Raw genomic sequence first — 22,767 nt, 5'->3', positions numbered from 1 at the left:
CTTCAGATGGTGGGATATATAGTCTTACCATGCACTGTTTTTTTATATAATTTAATAAATATGAAGCAGTTTTCCTGTTTTCTTGTCCAACTGATCCAATATTTTCTTAAGAAAGTTGATTTCAACTTAACTTTAAGTTAGAACATGAAGCATAAGCTGATTTGTATTATTAAATGATATTCCTACATGTAAAAGCAGTTTTTCAGTATTAGCCTTAGACTTCTGAAATATTCCTTATTTTGCTCGCATTTGTTCGTGCATTATAGCTGACTTGTTATCTCTTACCAAGTATTTATTTAACCAACCTAGGTTACTTAGCTGGCTGCCTTCCAGACTCCCTCAGTGACCACTCACCAACCTTTCTGTACAGCAAATGAGTACACCCCCAAACCAACATAATATACAAATTCATCCATAACAAGAAACATTTCTTCCTCTCTCTTTTAACCTACTACTTCAACAAAGCAACAGGTCACCTCTTAGAAACCTCCCTCTAGATCTGGTTGCACAGTACTTCAACAATACCTTTCTTAAAATACTAAATAATCTCACACCCACTAGAAAAATAAGATCAAAACCTAAGCATATACCTTGGCTAACAAAAAATACCAAATCACTACTGAAATGTAGAGACAAGGCATGGTTAGCTTATCACATCACCAAAGATAAAACAAACTGCACCACATATCAACAACTCCGAAATCTAGCTAAGAAACAAATAAAATCATACAACCAAAATTATTTCCAAACATGTCAACAAATTCACCAAAACAACCCCAGAAATTCTGGCAAAACATTAACAATCTCCTCAACCCAGGCTATGTCTCAACCCCTACACCAGTCACCTTGAATGTAATTGACCCCATTGCTACACAATTTAACAGTCTCTTTATTAACACAATCACATCACTTCTAGGTAACCAGCCAAAACAACCTCTTACTAAACCCACTCCTTCTTCAGATTCCCCCAACCCCTTTACATTTACTCCCATCCAAACTAGCTACATAAGAATACTCCTTCCAAGCTAAGACCCTGCTGTCTAGCAGCAGATGAACTACCCAATGAATTTCTTAAAATTGCTGCCCCCTCAACTGCCTATCCTATACCAGTCCTGATCAACCATTCTGTTGCAGAACAATATGTCCCCTGTCTATGGAAAATATCTCACATCATTCCCCTATACAAAGGTGGATCCTCTAAAGAACTAACAAACTACCATCCCATGGCCATCCTCTCCCCTCTAGCTAAAATCTTAGAAAAATGCATTCACAAGCAACTCCTTGCCCATTTCCTCAATCACAACCTCCTTTCCTCCACTCAACATGGCTTTAGGCCAAAACGTAGTACTAGCACTGCCCTACTGTATTTTACTAACACCATACAAAGTCTCATAAATGAAAGCCAACTTGTCTCATCTGTTTTCCTTGATATGTCAAAAGCCTTTGACACCATTTCCCACCAAATCCTTTTCAACAAACTGTTATCCTATGCCCTTAGTTCAACTGCCCCATCCTGGTTCCATAGTTATCTCTCTAACCGACAGGAAGCAAACAAATGGGAAAACACCTCTCCCCCTCCCACTCCCCATCTCTATTAGAGTACTCCAGGGTTCCATACTAGACCCTCTACTCTTTACACTATTTACAAATAACCTCAGCTCTGCAACTCAACTAGCCTCCATAGTCCAGTACACTGATGATTCCACACATATTGTGGCAGCCCCCACATCCTAGGAACTACAAACTAAAATGAAAATTATTTTCAGGATATAGAAAAATACCTCACAGATCATCAGCTCATACTAAACCCTAACAAAACCAACATAATTGTTTTCAGAAATAACAAACCCAAATCAGGCCAGTCATCACTAACAATACTTTCCTGAGATGGAACCAAAATAGAATCCACAAGCCAAACCAAAATTCCAGGGGTCACAATAGATGATAACCTAAAAGCCCTTAATGATGAGGTGTGCTACATAGTAGGATTTCCTGACTGTTGTGGCGATGTGGTTATCGAAGGTGGGACCACTGTCCACCTGTGTCCCTAAGTCTCTCATCACACTTTCAGTGTTTAGTCTACTGCCACCTATGTGGTAATTCTTGGGTACATGCTTTTTTCCCAAAGGGGATAACTATACATTTCTTGGCGTTAAGCTTGAGCCCCATGGCTCTGGCACCAAGTATCTGTTTCTGTAAGACCCTTTTGTAGACTATCCACATCATTTGGGGATTCAGTAATGGCTCCCAGTTTGCAGTCATCTGCAAACTTTGTTAGCCAGAGTCCCTTAGTGTTGGCCTGTACTTCAGAGAAGTAGATGCCAAACAAGAGCAGTCCCAGGACTGAACCCTGAGGTACTCCACTTGTCATTTGTCTAGAGCTGGATTTAGAGTCGGCTACTTTTACAGTCTGGGTTCTGTCAGTAAGCCAGTTGGCAACCCAGAGGCGATGTAGAGATTTATGCCCAGCTTAGTAAGTTTATCTATGATTCCAGAGTGGGGGATGGTGTCGAAGGCCTTGGCAAGGTCCAGATAGGTTGTGTGAACTGCCTTACCCTCGTCCACAGCTCTGGAGACTGATTCAAAGAAGTCAATCAGGTTCAGGAGACAAGATCAGCCCTTCACACATCCAAACTGGGTGGGGTTCAGTGTTTGAAGGTTGCCAATGTAATTGTTTATAAGTTCCATGATAATGCATTCCATGCCCTTGCAGATCAGGCTTGTCAGACTGATGGGACAGCAGTTCTCGGGATCCAAGGTGGATCCCCCCTTGTGGAGTGGGATAACTGTAGCTGTGTGCCACTCAGTGGGCACGAAGCCTGAGGTGAGACTATGATTAAACATGACACTTAGGTGAGGTGCCAATTCATTTTGTGGTTCATGTAGTACACAGCCTGGGATGTCATCTGGTCCCATGGATGCTGTATTCTTAGCTTTGGAGAGTGCGGTTTCTGCCTGTGTGGCCGTGATTACCGGAATTTGGCAATCTTTTGGTATTGAGATGGGCCCTTTAGGGGGTGAGAGGGGGGGTGAAGTTGGCACAAAATCGATCTGCCAGGATATTAGCAATATTCTTGGGATCAGTATATTTAATGCCATTTTGTTGTAGCTCAGAGCATATCTGAGCATTGCCATTTAGTTTCTTGACATAACTATAGAATGTCTTGTGGTTGTCTTTGGAATCTTTGGTAATTTTATTTTCGTAGCTAGCTTTGGAGGATTTTATGAGGGATCTCAGCTTCTTGCTGAGGCCGGTAAGTGAGTTTTCTGCATCCTGTAATTTTCCTCTTTTCTAAAGACCAAATCCACAAACCAAGAAGTACACAAAATGAATCAAGTGATCAGCAGTTTATTAGTTAAGCACACGCTTTCATCAGAAAACATGACTTCATCAGAACAATGAATGCATGAAACCCTCATTTTAAGTACCCTCCCCCAGCACCAATTATTACATCACATCCTAGACAATTAACTGTTTAAAGAAACAATACTCATGTAAAAAAGTTAAAAACATGTTGTACTATACATAAAATACCCAGCATGAGTTGAACTATAAAAATCACATAAAATACAATGATTTGAGTTTCAACAGGGACGTAATACTAATCCTTTCATTAAGGCCAGGACTTACATTGACATTAAGCTTGATTTGCCACTTTAGTTCTAGGAATTCCAAATATTCTTCTACTACCCCCCCCCCCCCCCGGGACCCTATATCAGCATGGTCTATTGCACAAAACTTGAACTTGTGTGTGGGAAACATCTGAACATGGTTAAACAAAGCATTCTTATTGTTATTCTGTTTAATATCATATAAATGTTCGTACACCCTTTATTTAAGAGCCCTTTTAGTTTTTCCCATATAAAATCCATCACAGGAATCACATTTAGCAATATAGACCACCCCTTTAGAAAAACAATAGTATTTCTTCTTGGGGTAAATAACCCCAAAGTTCTTAATAAGAACATTGTCACTGTCCAATATGTGGGAACATTGTGTGCACCTATCACATTTAAAACAACCACTATCTTTGTGTATCATCCTAGTTGCTTCTAACAAATTCTTAAAGCATGCATCTTTCTTGTATACTATTACTGGTTTGTCACCCAAAATCCTATTAACCTCATTATCTAAGGTAAAAAACATCCAGAATTTCTCTATGATATTCCTAATATCATAGAAATTAAGCATAAAGGGAATAATGAGGGCCCTTGAAAATTTGCCCTGTGTATCCCTGCTTGGGCTAACAACTGTCTCTGCCATATTGAACAAAGGTTTAACAAATGTACCTGATTGCCTTTTAAGTTTGACCTCATTTTCTATTGTATTGACAAATTCCAGGGGATAGCCTCTTCTTATTAGCATCTTACTTAAAGTCTCACACTCCCTATGGAAGTCATCCTCCTCAGAGGTTATTCTGGCAATCCTGGCATATTGCCCCTTGACCATTGCCCTTTTTTGATGCACAGGGTGCCAACTTCCAAAGTGCAGTAGTGTGTTTGAATAAGTAGGCTTTCTATATAGTTTTGATATAAAAATCTTTCTCCTATAATCTTTTATAATAGTGACATCCAGGACGTTGAGCTTATTGTCATCCTTGCTAACTGTGAATTTTAAGAAATCCGTAGTAGTATTAATGTAAGTTACAAACTCGTCCAAACTTTCCATGCCACCTTTCAACAGAAGGACTACATCGTCCAGGTAGCAGCCATATAGAGCCCACAACTCTCTAAATTTTGAGTTCATAATAAATTGGTCCTCCCAGTGGGCCAGCACTATGTTTGTTAGCAAATGCTGGTGCACAGCATGCTCCCATGGCCACCCCCTGTCATTGCCTGAAAATATGTCCTTCAAAAGTCAGGATGTTGTTCTCTAGAACAAGTTCCATGCAAGTTCTTAGAGTTAAGATTGTACTGTGCCCCATATCTGTATTAAAACATAAATAGCCATAAAACCATTCCAACCCTTCTTCATGCGGTATCACAGAAAACAGGTCCTTAATATCCATGGTGACCATAATCAAGGTGACCATAATCAAACTATCATGATACATTTCAGGTATGATTTTACTTAAAAAGACCCATGAATCTTTGATGACCCATTTTCTTTGATCCAAGATACCTTTAACTTTACTGTCAATATACCTAGCTAGGCAGAAGGTTTTAGATGCCTTCGCATCTACAATTGGACGAAGGGGTGAGTTGCTAATGGATTTGAGGGTCTTTGGAATGCCAAAGATAGTTGGCGTCCTAGGACACTTCAAATCCAAAAAAATCATGAGTTTCCAAACATATTTGTCCATTAAACAAAAGTTCATCCACAGTAAGGTCAATATTCCTATAGGCAATATTCATTTCATTAATAGAAGCTTCTACTTAAGTTTTACTGTACAATAAGTCAAACATCTTGCTGTTATAATCAGCGATATTCATGATAACAAGCTCCCCATCCTTATCCGGGTTCATTACCCTTAGAGTTTGGTTACAAATAATATGCTGTAGCAGTCACCATTCAACCTTATCCATGTTGTTAGGGACCTCCTTGTGGTTAGACCTGAGTAGTAGTCTAATCTCATTGTCACATAAGGCCTCATATAAAGTAACCAAAGGGTGGGTGGGTGGAATAACAGTACTAGGTCTATGTGGTGTAACCATAGTTTCCATATATGTATTGTTTCCAAAAAACAAAGCCAAGTTCCGTTTTCTACTAAACAACTTTAAATTTAATATAGTGTCCACCAAACCAGCATTCCTACCAGGGACAAAGTTCAGGCCCTTAGAAAATAAATTGGCCTATTCCACATCGACTTTAACTTCACTGTAGTTATAAATAGTAAAGTCCCCATCAATGTTTTTTATTGTATCAGCAAGTTCTGCTGTCTGTGATAGGATCCCGTTCTCCCCCTTCATTGTTCCTGGTAGTTCTCCTGCCCATACTTGTAACCACCAGGTCTCATCTCTCTCTGGTTTCTGATCCTTTCAGACCTCCGTAGTGGTGGGGGGGGGGTCTAAAGGGACATCACTGTTTAAATATTCTTCAACTTCAATATTTCCATTATAGCTCTCATTGTCTTCTACAGGTGGCCCATCAAAGTATTGGGCCTGCTGGCCCTCCGGGGGGGTCAGGGTATGCCCTCCCTGCCTCATAGTCCCCCTTGTCCCTCCTTAATTTACGTTGTTTCCTTACTTTTAAATCAATTAAACCATTGTCAACAATTTTAAAAATATTATAAAACTCTTTCCTTTTGCATTCAAACAATAAATAATTTTTAACATTTGCTTCAATTTTATCAATGTCCCTAATTAATAATGCCATTTTTCTGTTATCTATTATTAATAGTTTCAAAAGCTTACAGCATTGCCTGTTAAAAAATCCGATCAAGTCCAAATGCAGCTGTGAGTGCTTAATAAGTTCAGTGGGAAATTTCCAAAGTTTTAACCCCTTTGGCACTTGCCCACGGTTCACACACTCCTGTAGATACAAGTTTTCGAATTGCAATTTTTTTATATTTATGAACCAAATCCTGGAACTGCTTAAGTTGTTGGTCAAAAGTCCCAGCCATTTCTTCCATGGTATTCACACCATCATCAAGGTTTAATTCCTTTCTTAGCCATTGCTCGGTGGAGAAGTATACCGGAATGACGTCACTTCCTCTCGGCTTAGTTTGCTGACTAGTCCTTGGCCTATCACAAGATCTGTTCAAGCCGCCATTGTTTCCTTGTATTTCATTGTCATGGCAATGCTCTCTCTGTACTGTAGTAATTAACGAGAGCTCAGGCGACTGCGAATGTGCTCCCTCTATGCTCAAATTAGTTTGAACAGCAGTAGTGGCATTATTGTCTTGTTTATGCACTAAATCATCCCCTTTAAGGTTAAGATATCTTACCGACACAGATAAAGAAGCTAATGCCTCAGTCAAAGTTTGCAAGTCCAAAACGGCCGTGGTTTTAGAAAGCTCACCTCCCTCCATACGAATCGACTGTGTAAAGAACAAATCCACAAACCAAGAAGTACACAAAATGAAGCAAGTGATCAGACAGCACCACGGATACGTATATATCCACTCAGACGTTTATTAGTTAAGCACACACTTTCATCATAAAATATGACTTCATCAGAACAATGACTGCATGAAACCCTCAGTTTACGTACCCTCCCCCAGCACCAATTATTACATCACATCCTAGACAATTAACATTTTAAAGAAACAATACTCATGTAAAAAAGTTAAAAACATATTGTACTATAAATAAAATACCCAGCATGAGTTGAACTATAAAAATCACAAAATACAGCAATTTGAGTTTCAACAGGGATGTAATACTAATCCTTTCATTAAGGCCAGGACTTACATTGGCTTTAAGCTTGATTTGCCACTTTAGTTCTAGAAATTCCAAATATGGAATAGGGATGGTGTCAAAGGCCTTGGTGAGGTCCAGATAGGCTGTGTGGACTGCCTTACCCTCGTCCACATCTCTGGAGACTGATTCGAATAAGTCAGTCAGGTTCAGGAGACAAGATCAGCCCCTCACAAACCCAAACTGGGTGGGGTCCATTGTTTGAAGGTTGACAATGTCTTTGTTTATAAGTTCCATGACAATGTGTTCCATGCCCTTGCAGATGAGGCTTGTCAGACTGATGGGACAGTAGTTTCCGGGATCCAAGGTGGATCCCCCCTTCTGGAGTGGGATAACTGTAGCTGTGCGCCACTCAGTGGGCATGAAGCCTGAGGTGAGGCTATGATTAAACATGACACTTAGTTGAGGTGCCAGTTCATTTTGTAATTCATGTAGTACACAGCCCGGGATGTCATCTGGTCCCATGGATGCTGTATTCTTAGCTTTAGAGAGTGCAGTTTCTACCTGTGTGGCCGTGATTACCGGAATTTGGCAATCTTTTGGCATTGAGATGGGCCCTTTAGGGTGTGAGAGGGGGGTGAAGTTGGCACTAAATCGATCTGCCAGGATATTGGCAATATCCTTGGGATTAGTATATTTAATGCCATTCTGTTGTAGCTCAGAGCATATCTGAGCATTGCCATTTAGATTCTTGACATAACTATATAATGTCTTGTGGTTATCTTTGGAATCTTTGGCAATTTTATTTTCGTAGCTAGCTTTGAAGGATTTTATGAGGGATCTCAGCTTCTTACTGAGGCCAGTAAGGGAGTTTTTTGCATCCTGGGATTTTCCTCTTTTCGGCAACAGTTAATTTCTTCTGTTGTATAGTTTGTTTATGGAAGGGGACCACCAGATTGGCTTCCTTTTTTTTGGAGGAGAGTGTTTTGGTTCTATTTGCGATGGCACGATTCATGCACAAGTGGATGTGCTCGTACAGTGCCTTAGTGTAGGATTCAGCAGTTGAACTTTCAGTTCCCATCTGCATGAGTGTCATGAAGTTTGTCACTTCTAACTTGAGTAGCATGAAGTTGGCTTTGGAGAATTTTTTTACGGAGGTTTCCTTACTGGGGGTGGGGTTGGTATGTGGATGTCAAGGGTGATTTGCTTATGGTCATACCTAACCAATGAGGGGGTGACCACTGGTGTAGAGCATCTATCTGCCATGTTGGTAATGACCAGGTCTAGGATACTGGAGCCCCTGGTGGGACAATGGATTAGTTGATCCAGGGCGTTGGAATTTATGAATTCCAAGAATCGTTGGGAAAAGGTATTGGTATCCGAGTAGTTTTCCCAGTTAATGGCAGGGTAGTTGAAATCACCCAGTATTAGTGTGTTTGATTGTATCTTAATATTTTCCAGTATGTTTAGAAAGGTGTATTGAGAATCTTGGGGCATGGTAGAAGATCTGTAGCAAGCTACAGTTTGGATTGTAGTCTTACCTAGTGTTAGTTGCACCTGGAGAATTTCAGATGCATTGTGTTGGGCAACTTGCCTTGAGGTGTGAATATCCTTGGTGGATATGGACACACCTCCACCTTTAGTGTTTCGGTCTTGGTTTGATGGCCAAAAAGTGTGGTAAGAGTTGTAGCCTGGTATTGCAGGGGTGCTCTCTGGAGCCTTGAACTAGGTCTCAGTTACTGCACAGATATCGATGTTCTCCATTTTTAGGAGTGCCTCGAGACATTACCTTCAGATTTTGCATGCTTGTATCTCTTACAGTGGTAGTTTTGTCCTTTGAACCTTGCCTAACAAAGGCACTATGGGGATGGCAAGAGCTTTAGCCAGTAACCTGAATCTCAGGGGTGACAGGTGCAGACCATCTCTGGCAAAGCATCGTGGTCTGTTGATCATGTCGTCCCAGGCAGACAGATACTGGATCCCCTTTGAATGACACCAGAAGCTTAGCCAATTGTTGAAGTCAATCATTTTGTCGTTATACTGTGGTATCATTCTGGGTGAAGGCAGGATGCTGCTCAGGGCTAGGGTCATACCTGCCTGGGCCACATGATCCAAGAGCTCGTCCATGTCTCTTTTCATGTAGTCCAGGGAGGTACATCTCAAGTCATTCACTCCAACATGAACAATGACAGAGTTGTATTTGTACTTGCTGTGGAGTGACTTGAGTGCATGTGTTATGTGGCAGATCCTGGCACCCGACAGGCAGCTGACTGTAATTTTCTCCTTGTTTTGCCTGGTGAGTGGGATATCAGTGTGCCTGACAATAGAGTCACCTATGACTAAAGCGTTGGGTACATTGTCTTGCCTTAGGGGCTGTTGATGGTTGGCACACTGGTGTTGTGAGCTATGTGTCACTTTGGTTGTGACTGGTGTTTGTTTGAGTTTCGGCTTCGGAGGTCCTTATTGCTTGGGCAGGTTAATGCTAAGGGCCTCCGCATATGTGGGTTTAGTGTTGCTATGTGTGGGTGTTGAAGGTGTGTGTTTTGAAGGGTTATGTGTTGCTTGAGGTGTAGTGCAGGTGTCCTCTTGACTGTCTAGCACAATCTTGGCTGGAGAGAGCTTTGCTTCCAGTTTGGCTATGTAAGTGCATCTCTCGCAGGTTGTAGTGTTGGGTGGTAGGATGAGAGGGTTGTCTGTGTACATGAGGCAGTTGCTTCATTGCCCCAGTATACCCAGATTCACCAGGTGGACAGGAGAAATCACCAGTAGCTGACCCTTGGACATGGCTGTTTAGGTGCTTTTTTGTAAAGTACAAGAGCTGTTTTCCCTTACCTTTGCAAGGTACTTTGCAATTATAGGCTGTTTAGTGCCTACGATTAATTTATCCTTATTAACCATGAGAGATGAGTGCTTGTATCAGTTTAAGGCTTCCTAGTGCTTTCCAGCAGATTCTAGAGCAAGTGCTAGTCACAGGGTTGAGATTTTAGTGCTACTACTGAGAAACCAGCTAGTTCTAAGGGAAAATTTGAACAGCAGACTTTCTGGCACCTGGAATACTTTAACCATAGCCCCGCAGTGCTGCACGATGTGAAAAATGTGCAAACACGTGCATTTTTAAGCCAGAAATTTGAAAGAGATAGAAATCAGCCCAAAATGGCTAAAATTACAATTTCAGAGCTGGAAACCACTCCTCTAGTGTTAGACAGGCAGTACAATGCTCACCACTCCCACTGGTAAGCAGTAGGACTTCCCTCTACCACAGCAAGGTCTGGCTAGCTCTGAACACAGAAAATAAAGTCCTGAAACCAGCAAAGCCTGGGATCTGGACTATACTAGATAGGAAAGCAGGAAACAAGCAAACAATACACTATTTTTTTTGTTAAAACAGGCTAAACAATGCAATAATACACAAAATAAACACAGAAAAGGCTAACACACTTGAATGTGTAACCCTAAACAGTAAATACAATTAAAACTCTACAAAATTAGCAATTTAAAACTTTTTAGATGAAGCAAGGCAAGTGCACAATTGAAAAACAATTTAAGAGGCAGTAATACAGTAGAATAAGTAGCTAGTCTACATATACAGAAAAATCTATATATACAGAAAACCAGCTAAAACACACTAAAACAATTCAGATGCAGTGCAACCTAGAGCACTTGAGTTGTAGCAATATTAAGGCAAATACAGTTTTAATAAATGCACTAAAATATACCCTACATTGCCAAAATGTTTGCGAAGCACAGTCAGAACACAAGGATATTCAGACATTTTTTTTAAGAAAGGGAGAAAGGAGGAACAGAAGGAAAGAAACTAAGTGGGTTGGCCTTCTCAGATGTTTTCTCTGTATTAGGTAGAATGAGCCAATGACACTAGACTGGGAGGAGTGTCCAAGATCAGATTTAGAGTAGGGGCGGGCATGTGCAAGGCCAGCAGGTATAAAGACAAGATTGATGGCAATACGGAGGGAGGGTGGGACAAAACACTACAGAAATGTTTATCACAAGTGAGCCAATAGCTATGAAATACAGTACAAGTATGCAGTATACAATAAAATTGCTATAAATATCTAAAATAAGCAATAACTACTACAGATAAAAAAAAAACAGGCTACTTATTGCTATATATTACAGATCAGCTGCTCCTCCTCAGATAGCTCTGTGTGTAATGCCTGAAACACTCAAGTGACCATAGCCCACAAAATAATTCACCAACCCAATGACTACCCTACACTTACTAACCTAATCCAACCTAATATAAATCTCAGATCATTTAGGTCCTCAAACAAACTAATGTTAAAGGGTACCCAACCCCACAACACTGAAGACACCTCCCTCTACTCATACAATTTCCAAGCTCTGGAACACTCTTCCTCAGCCCATAGCTAAAAACCCTAACTAGCATGAGTTCAAACGCCTTCTAAAAGAGCATCTAGCAAATCATTAACTCTGCTCCTGCTAAGTGTATCTGCTCCCTGGCTATATCTCCTATTACTGCTCCTTCTATCTAGCTCATACCCCATGGCTACTGTTTGTTTCCACATGGCTAACTTTTTCTTTCAGTTGTTTTATTTGCAGTTAGATTGGTCTTAGATCCCAGGCAATCATACTTATCTTATATTTTAACCATTTCTGACACTGCTTGTTTAAAATGTGTCTCCTTTTAATTACTGTATGTTCATACACACTGTTTTTGAAACTGTATTTTTGTCTTTACCTTTAATTAATTTTTGCTTTTTAATTTACACTGTTAATGCATCTCAAACATTATTAATGTTGTCAATATTGTTGGTATTATTAGTTTTCTCTACTGTATGTCAGGAGCTTTTCTTCCTGGGTCACCACTGAAGATGGGCTTCTAGCCCAGCCAGACATTACCTGGTAAACAAATGTAATAAATAAATAACTAAATTTATACACTCTTTATTGTTCAATTCTTTTATATCAAATTCCTCTTCCAGGTTGATATTTTCTTAGTGCTTTAGTTTTCCTGCAATAAATGCTACTTTTGCTTTTACACATATATAAAGGCCAAATATCAATCTTATAACATCTGAGAAAATTATAACTATTTGTAGTTGCATTTTCAGGTGTTGGTCTGACAGGCTATATCATTTTAAATGATCCACAAAAAAATAGATGAGATGTCACTGGCAAGGTTGCATTCTGAAAGCCAACCTGTAACCATAACCTAATCTATTATGTATATAACTCAGTTGGTAAAGGACAAGGTAAAATAACTGTGACAACAAAGAATCCCCCTGGAATAACTCTCTTTGGATTCTTATCCCTGGGATAATAGTTTGTCCTTTATCATGACTCAGTTGGAAAGTGGTTTTCCATGGTTTCAAGTGGCTGCTATATAGTTTATCTGAATAGGGAGTATTTTATACAGCATTAAGTACTCCATGATCTATGACTATGAAATGCTGTCATATCTTTTTTGTAATCTATTATGGCTTTCTTTAGTTATAGCTCATCCTCTTTTCCATATAATTTTCTTCTATTGTCCTTCTGCTCCACTGTCATGATTCAATATTTTTCTATGACTGCAAACTCTATCTGCATCTATTCTGGTCTAAAATTTATATATTGTCAGAAGATAAGCTATTGGTCTGTTGTTATTAGAATAGCTAGCAGATACACTCTTACGGAGGAGTATGAATTTTCTTGTTGTGAGTCAAGTTGGCATCTCATCAGGATGTGCATATAAGTAAGTTTTACTCTAGGACAAATCACTGTACAAAGATATTAATACCTTTAGCCAGAAGACAGGCACTGCATCTGGATCTGGGGTTTTTGGTTTAGGAGCTTTGATTAAGTTGTCTCAGTTTCTCTAAATGTCACTTCACAACATTGCATATCCTCTATATTGGCACATCCTGCTACTTTGCTTAACTCTTCTACCTATTTGGCATCTTTATTATACTGTTCAACAGATCTTCATAGCCACTTTTGCAAAATGTACCAATTTCTTCTTCTTTTACGTGCTGTTACTATTGCTGTTGTTTTCCTTCCTAGTTCTCTATAAAACTTTTTGGATTGTTAATGACTTGTTTCTTGAGCACTTTTCATTTATATTTTTCTGCATGCCTTCTGTGTTTTTCAGCTTATTATTGGAAATGGTGTAATACTGATTTGTTTTAAGTTGCAAGTTACTTTTATCATATTTATCATTGATGAGCTATTCCCTTTTCTATATTCTTCTAGCATTCTTGTCTTAGATGTTTTATATATATATTTTCATATTTGGCACTTTCATTCCTTTGCTATTCTGCATTCCTGCCTTCTACCTTTTTGTGGCAGCAATTTTTATGTTATTAGTTTAGCTGCACTATGGTGTATTCTATTTAATTATATTACATCACATCACTCTCTCTTAATTATTTAATTACCAAGTGTATCTGTTTTATCAGTCTTCTAACATTTTGGGATTTATTCATGATCTGTAGTTTCTTTATGGGGTCCCTATTGAAATGTTGGCACTCAAAATGCTGATTGCCAACAAGCCAACAAAAAGAAAGACTGAAAACCCAGGAAAAGAATGAATCCCAGAGATTGCCCTTTTCTTTGAAACTTCTTTTTTTGCAGGAGAAAAAGCTCCCCTGCACCTTCCGATATGTGGGGTCAACCCACCTCCCCCACACCCATAGAGCTTACATATGCCAACTCCAAGATTAGCATACCTTGGAGAAAAGGGAATATTCTAGGAAATTGCCAGCTTGGACTTAATATATGTAACTCCATTTGTCAGCCAGTCAGTCTCCATGTTTTGGAGGGTCCCAACATTTCAAAAGGTTACCATCTTTCTGTCATCTGTCTTACTATGCCTGTCCTTTCTATTAAAGAAAGCATATCTTCTTTTAGATTGGTCTCTTATTGACTGAGAGTGTTTTTTGCTCTGCTTCCTGTTCTTTCCCTTGCTGTACAATCCTAAGTGTAATTTCAGCTTATCTCCTGCAAACAGTTCCAAAATATTACTTTGTGGCATATCCTCTATATAAGTTTCCTGTTTTGTCTGTTGCCATAGTTCTTGGAAATTCCTTTCACCGCACTAAACCCCTCACTAAACCATTATTTTATCACCAATGAGGGGTTAAATATCAAACCTTCGCTGATCCTGCAAAAGCTGCTCTGAGTTTGCCAAAATATTTCTAAATAAATAAGATGCCACTGCAAATAAACGTCCTTCAGTACAGACGAATAATTAAACAAAAATAAATAAATAGTGCAAAGGATGACACATAGCAGCTGGTAGATTAAAATAAAATATGAACTTTAATGGTAAGCACTTTCGCACCCAAAAATTGGTGCTTCATCAAACCATACAAGACTACACATCATTCCACTTAAATACAAAAACTTACCCTCATCAATTAAGTAATTAAGAAGCAACCTATCAAAATACAACCTATCAAAATACAAATACATACAATACAGGTCATAATTAAACATCTATAAATAAACTCAAAAACTAAATATAAAATCCTAAAAATAAAACTCATATATAAAAGTATATATAGTTTAAAACATCATCTTAAAAGACACTCTAATACATGTGGTTTAAGCAGCACTTTACCATTTAAGCCAGGAGGTTTATCTGTACGTAATTTTATAATCCAATTCACTTCATGCCTCTCAGTCAAATTACTAAAATCACCTAAATGTGGGCTTTCTTTCAAACATGCAATAGCCATAAAAGTAAATGCATGTCCTCCACCACATTCAATAATATATTTTGCTAAAGCACTTTTATCAGGATCTTGTTTATTTAAAGTGGTCAAATGTTCTCTAATCCATTCATGCATTGAACGGTTAGTTTTTCCTACACAGAAGGAGCAGCATGCTTTACAGACAGCTAAATAAACTACATTCCTAGTAGAACAAGTGGCCATAACCTTAAACTCAAAAATCTTCTCAGAAACAGGATATATAAAAGTGTTATCCGTATTCATCACCGTATAAAAATTGCATTCTCCAGATGGGATAGTTCCTCTTATTTGCAATGGTATATCCCGCCTATCTAAATCAGCATAAAAGCCATTTTAAATTTTTCTTATTCCTGTAATGAAAAAATAGGTGATTACCAACTATACTTTTTATTCTACTATCAGAAGATAAAATAAACCAATTCTTCCTAATAACATTCACATCATTAGACTAGTGTATATTCATAGAGGCATAAGATGTCTGTTAAGGAGAGTTTATATCAGGTGTATGTGATGTAACAAAATCTGAGAAATAAGGCTTAGCTTGATCTTTTCTCAAATATTTCACTTGACTGGACATTCTGTTAACTTCAAAACATTTGTATTTATGCTTAAGTAAATCATTCTCAAACCTATTAATATTATGTTCAAATCTTACATTATTATCATTTAATCTAGAGATACGCATTGACTGCCCCATCAATATATTTCTATAAATATGTGGAGGATGCATGCTATCCCTGAACAAAATGTTATTTCTTTTACAACTTTTCTTATGGAGACTAGTACTAAAATGACCATCTACAGTATACTTTTGTATATCACTACATCTAATAATTCCATTTTAGATGCTGAGCACTTATATGTAAACTTTAAATAATCAGTACTGTGTTGCAAAAATTCAAATAAAATTATTCAATCTCTCAGCAGAACCTGTCCACAACAAAAACATATCATCAACAAACCTACGATAAAAATTAATATAAGCAGCAAATTCACAATGTTGTAGGACCTTAGTTTCCTTCCAGTCTGCTAAAACAATATTGGCGTAACTATTGGCATATGGAGTGCCCATAGCTATGCCTTTGTTTTGAACATAATAGGTGTTATTAAATAATAAAATATTATTATCCAGGATAAGCTATAAATGCATACAAATCAAGTCGATCTTATTCAATTCATAGGTACTATGATTACTTAATTTTAACAGCATGTATATCTTGATCATGAGGAATTGCCATAAAGAATTCACATCCAACGAAACTAACAAACAAGTTTTACATGAGGAAATGTGTATATTCTTAATTTGAACATATAAATCTTGAAGAAATTGTTTAGTATCTTGTAAAACAAAAGTAGAAGGTTCTAACACAGGTCTTAAACTTTTCTCAACAAAAACTGACAGCAGTTAAGTGAGCCAGCCCTATCTTGAGACTATAGGCCTCAATGGAGGTCTACTAATATCCTTGTGAATTTTTGGTTGACCATTTAACATAGGTATAGTTGGAAATTTCACAGAAAAATAATTAAGTAGATCAAGTGAAATGATATTACTTAACAGACAGTCATATAAGGTTCTGTGCACAGAATCACACATGCTTTCAACATCAGAAGGTGATATAATCTTATAAACTTTTCTATCACCTAACATAACAGTCATAAAATCTAAATAGTACTGTTTGCCCATTACAACTATGCCTCCATCTTTATCAGCAGGGTGGATAAAAATACTAATATCTTGTAAGGATTGCAAGGCTATATGTTAATTTTTCATTAAATTGTTGAATTTCTTACTTTTACGTTGTGAATATAAGGCCTCAAATATATCATGTTCACATACATTGCAAAAATTCTCAATAGTGGGACATAACACAGGTAAATATGTCTTTTAAAAGGAACTTGTAGTAGATCACCTGCAAATTTGCTCTTCAGCATAATATTATGTGCGAACAGCTTCAAGTCCAAGATGGTAGAAACATAATCTGCTCCTGAGGCAGAAATGAAAGACATACCTCTTTTTAATACCATTATCTGATGTTCAGTTAGTTATTTAGATGATATATTAATGTTTCAGGTGCTGGTCTCACATCCTTTTGATGTCCTGATAAGTGCTTTGGTCTGCTGAGGGCAGCCTCCATTTTCTCCCACAACTTGTGGATCGATCCTTTCGGGTTAACTCTACCTTCTGTATAGGAAGGGGAGGGGAGTGAAAAACCTGATGGGTATTGGTGGCAGCAGACTCTTTTTTACATACTACTGGCTGTTTCATAATAGGTGGATTGATATCAGTGGGATTACTGATCGGTATACCCATAGTAATAGTGTTATCAGCTGAAAAATTATTATCCAGCTTAGAAGACTATGAAGCAGTCTTTTTCACAAGAGATGCTTCAGGTTGTAACTCAAGTAAAGTTGTCATATTCTGCATGGTTACATTATTGGAAGAGCATGGCCATACAAAGACACTGCCATTTGCACAATCATGCAAATCTCCCTCAAGCTTATGCTTTTTCTGTGTCAATAAATGATATTCTAATGCAGAAATATGATCAAAACATCATCCACTTTCTTATCCTAAATAGTTGCTGGTGCAATGTTTCTCAGCTGAGTCTGTTTCGTGTTGATATCATTTAGGATAGACTGCTCAACAGGCTTAAAATATTCTATTAGTAATGCGAAATAACTAAAGCTGGTCTCCATGTTTACTTTCTGCTATCTTTTTAACAGATCTGGATAAGTGTCAGCATATGATGGCATTTTTAGGACTCTACGTCCTCTCGGGATTACCTTGTGAAAGACACATGCTTGAAAATATAAATGTTGCCACTGTAATCTTTTATATTTAGTTGAAGTATTTTCGAAGTCCCAAGCTGTATTAGAGACCAACTCTACATCATAGTCAATTTGTTCAGAATGTACTTCAGACATTTGAGAGTCATGTGTTAATGGATTCTGTTCAACAGATAATAATCTCCCAATTCGATCAACAGAAGAACCAAGACTATTCGGGTTGTAATCCATTTCTATGTTTGAACCTTCCGCCATGCTCCACAGGGATACTGCAACCAAAGATTAAATAAAGAAATAGGTATACCACTGCGAATAAATGTCCTTCAGCACACACAGATAATTAAACAAAAATAAATAAATAGTGCAAAGGACGACACATTGCAGCTGCCAGATTAAAATAAAATAACTTTAACGATGAGCCCTTTCACACCCCAAAATTGGTGCTTCATCAGAAAATATCTCTATTTTCCAAAGTTTTTCTGTGTTTGTAGAAGTTCTCCTACTTCTGAGCACTTTTTTCTGTATTTGGGGAACATTTCTCAGAGTTTCTGAACTTATTTCTTAGGATTCCTAGTACTGCAGGAGTTCTGCCTTTTGTTGCAATGCATTCGTTACTGCACTTAAGCTCAAAAACAGTTTGTTTTACATTAAGTGAGTTTTTCTGCACTCTAGTGGAAGCAGATAACTGATTCAATCCATCCAAGTTGGAAACTGCTGATGGATGGCTTATTATGTGTGTTTATCTCATTGGTCTAAAGGCTTAACTGGGTAAAAGACTTTCATCCTACCGGTGTAAAAGCCTTGCATTTGTGCATCACACAAACATGGTTACCAGTGATTTATATATAAGCAAACCTCTCCGGTTTAAAATCCTCAATAGGAAATGTTCTCCATAGTCTCCCACTGTTCATAGCTGCTCAAAAAGCTGCCAGTTTGCACAAAGGGCAACACCACAGCAGGTCATCTAATAATATACTACTAGACATTTACATCATTAAGTGGCTCTCCCCTACTCTTTTCCATCTGCTAAGGCTCTGGTATAATGGATAAGTGCTTCCCTGTCATCTATTTTTCTGGCCTGGTGGATATGGGCATACTGAGGCAGTATAGTGACTGCCTCATGTTCGCTGTCAACAATTTAATTTTAGAACAGACAAACACAGTGAGTGAAAGATGTAGCTTATACAATATATCATTGGAGGCCAAGCTCTCACATACACACACAAAAAATACAAACTGGTTTGTCAGCATTACACCCAAAACACTCACTAACAACACAAAGGAGCACAGACATAAGCCCACATATGTGGATGTACTCACTTGTAATCTCCCAAACCTCTTAAAAGTATCTCTCAGTGGCCTTGTGCACTCTCAAAAAAGACAGCACCTCACAAAACAACAACTCAGAGTCAGAGTAGCCTTGCTTACAAGCCCATAAGGCAACACACCACACAGTCAACCATTGTAGTTACTGGGTCTATATCATATAATCAAAAGTTGACAATATCGAACGCTGTAAAGAGCAAAAATGCTGGAACTCCAAGTCCTTATTCTGGGGGGCTGTGCCCCCCCCCCACTAAATATATATTCCAACTCTGAGATCATGAAGAAAGGGCAAATATTCTGATCATCACTGTACTGCAATCTCAATAACAGAACTTTGAGTTCCGGCATTTTCACTCTTTAGGGCGTTTGACATTGTTAACTTTTGAATATATGATATAGACCCGTAGTTATTGGAGATTCCATTGTAAGGCATACTGATATCCCCTTACCAGGCTAAACAAAGAGAAGATCACAGTGAGCTGTCTGTCTGTCTGGAGCCAGGATCTGCCAGATCATGCATGCACTTAGGTGTTTAAACCACAAGTACTGGTATGACTTGGTCATAGTCCATGTGGGCATAAATGACCTAAGACGTACCTCACTGGACTATATGAAGAGAGACATGATGGAGTTCTCTGAAAATGTGTGCCAGGTGCGTATGAATCTAGCCTTGAGTAGCATCCTATCTTCACCACAGTACCAGCAAAAAATGATTGACGTCAACAACTGGCTTAGTTTCTAGTGTTACAAAAAAGGGATCCAATATCTGTCAGCCTGGGGAGACATGATTGACAAACCACATTGTTTTGCCACAGATGATTTGCACTTGTCACCACTTGACTTTCAGATACTGGCAAAAACTTTATTTATCCCCATAATGCCTTTTTTAGGCTGTGCCAATTTGTTAAATCCTCCAACATACCAAAAATCACTCACGACTACCTAAAGCCACTGCTGCTCACTGCTAGGAGTTTAAATAAAAAACTGCACTCCCTGGATGCACTCCTCATCCTGGAGAATGTAGACATATGTGCAGTCAAGGAAACATGGTTCAGAACCATGGAAAGCACTCTGGCTATCAAAGGCTACAATGCCTTTCATACATTTCAATCCCTCTCAGCTCAGGATAAAACAAAGGGAGGAGGTATCTCCATGTTCATAATCAAGTACACTGCTAGACTGATCCAACAGCACAACTCACTTGAGCTGCTCCATGCCCAACTAACAATAGGTGTGACCCACTATCATATCCTTCTTAGCTAAAGATCCCCTAACATGAGTCTGGAAAGCCACACCTCCTAACTAAACCTACTGGAATATCTTAGTATTTAGCCTAACACCATACTTATGGGTGACTTCAACTACCACTCCATAAACTGGGAGACATATGCAATCCATAATTTACTACAGGTTTTTTTTAACTTTGTCAGTGAAAACACCCTGGAGCACCTAATTAGCTCCCCAACAAGAGGTACAAATATCCTAGGCCTGGTGTTCACAAGCATGGAGGGGATGCTGGTCCTTCATGTACTAGACTCCTCCCTGGTAAGATCTGACCACAAAATGATCTTCTTTAGTATTAGAAGTAACCTAGAACCCCCATCAAACTGCAAACCTGTTAAGAACTTTTCTAAAGCCATTTATCTCTAACTTATTGACAGCATATTAAACTTCAAAGCCCCTCCGAACCCAGATGACAGTGAGATCTATTCTGAACTGTACACAAAAGCACTGTACAACCACATTCATAGCTGCATAGACTAGGCAGTACCTGTCCGAGTCAAACCTATGATTACTGGCAAAAATAAACCACCCTGGAGGATTCCTAGCATAAGTAGGCTATTCAACAAAAGGAAGAAAATCCTCTCCAAAGCCAAGAAGGAACAGACAAAACAGTACAAAAAGACACTCACCAATCTAAACAAAAAACTAGAGAACTGGTCAAATCTGCCAAAGCAAACTATGAGGCAAAGACAGCCTCCCAGATGAAAGATAACCATAAGGCTTTTTTTAATTATGTTCATAACTCCAAGGGAAATGCTCAGCAATGTACCAAGTTAATCATAAATGGCAACACTTACACCTAGCATGAAACTATAGCAAACCTGCTGGCTGACAAGTTCTGTTCAAACTTCTACCCCCATCATCTCCTACCACACCCTAACAATAGCCACAACCTTCCCCAACCAGTCATTATGAGGGAACATGTCCTTACTGTGCTCCCTAAAGTCAAATACAGAGCCTCCATGGGTTGTGACAACATTCCAGGATGCTTTTTAAAAAAGGTTAAAACAGAATCTATCAGGGCCACTTGAAACCTTCTTTAACTACAACCTCCAGACTGGCTTCGTCCCAGAGGAATGGAAGACTGCAACAGTTGTCCTTCTGCATTGGGAGAGGAGCATTAACTGAACCATGAAACTACAGACCAATAAGCTTGACCAGTCTTATCTGTAAGGGCTTGGAGAGAATTATCATGGACCTGATTAATAATGACATAGGAACTCTCCAAACACTGGATTAGACCCAATGTGGCTTTAGCAAAGAGAGGTCTTGCTTGTTCAGTCTGGTGGACTTAATCGAGAAAGTCACCAGGGCCATGGATGAGGGTAAAATGGTACACACCACTTATCTAGACCTGGCCAAAGCTTTGGACACAATCCCCCACTTGGGTATCATAGGTAAACTTACTGAGTTAGGCATAAGCTCCTACATCAGACGGCTAGCCAACTGGCTCCTTGACAGGAGGCCTGTTGTCCAGATAGGTGGGTCCACTTCTGATAAGTAAGCTGTTATTACTGATGTCCCACACGCCTCAGTGTTGGGACCCTCCTGTTTGGTATATACTTCTCTGAAGTGAAGGCCAATGTTGGGGAATTTTGGTTCACCAAGATCACCAATGACTGTCAGCTGCGAGCAATCATTGAATCCCCAGATGATGTTGACACATTACATACAAGCCTAAAAATGACAAAAGACTGATGTCAAAACTATGGTCGTAGACTAATTGCTAAAACAATGTGTAATCATACCCTTCATTAAATCAGACATCCCTGCAAATTATAATATTAATAGCACACCCCTAAAAGTAGACCCAGTGGTGAGGAACCTAGGAGCACAGATAGTAATCTAAACTTTGACAATCAGGTAGCTGCAGCAGTGATGAAATCCTACTGTGTGGCTCAACCTGTAAGTAAAGGCATGGCATCAAGATCAAAGGAAGTCATAGTGACATTGTACTTGGCCTTCAGCAAGTCCATGGTCAAGTACAATGCTCCATTTTGCATGTACCTAACTCGGCAATTACACCAATTGGATCAGCCCCAAAAGTTTCTCACAAAAATAAATAAATAAATAAAAAGCATAAAACAGATGTCTTATGCAGACCGACTAAAGGACCTATCATTTATTAAGAGGGGATTTATGCCTAACCTACAAGGCATTCTCTAATCCAGCCCTGATGAAAATGTTACATAGCGGCAAGAAAAAATTATACAAGGGTTACAAATTCCATGGACCTGACCATTATTAGTGGGTCTAACAGAACTTTCTGAAGAGAAGAATTTGTATCCCAAAGGTATTTTGTCTACAGAATAAACTTCCCATCTTCATAAAACAAAGCCTGTCCCTCACTCTCTTCAAA

Source organism: Protopterus annectens, chromosome 7.part0 (assembly GCF_019279795.1).
Source record: "Protopterus annectens isolate FY-2018-M chromosome 7.part0, PAN1.0, whole genome shotgun sequence".
Lineage (NCBI taxonomy): Eukaryota > Metazoa > Chordata > Ceratodontiformes > Protopteridae > Protopterus > Protopterus annectens.
Note: the sequence above shows the minus strand (reverse complement) of the source record.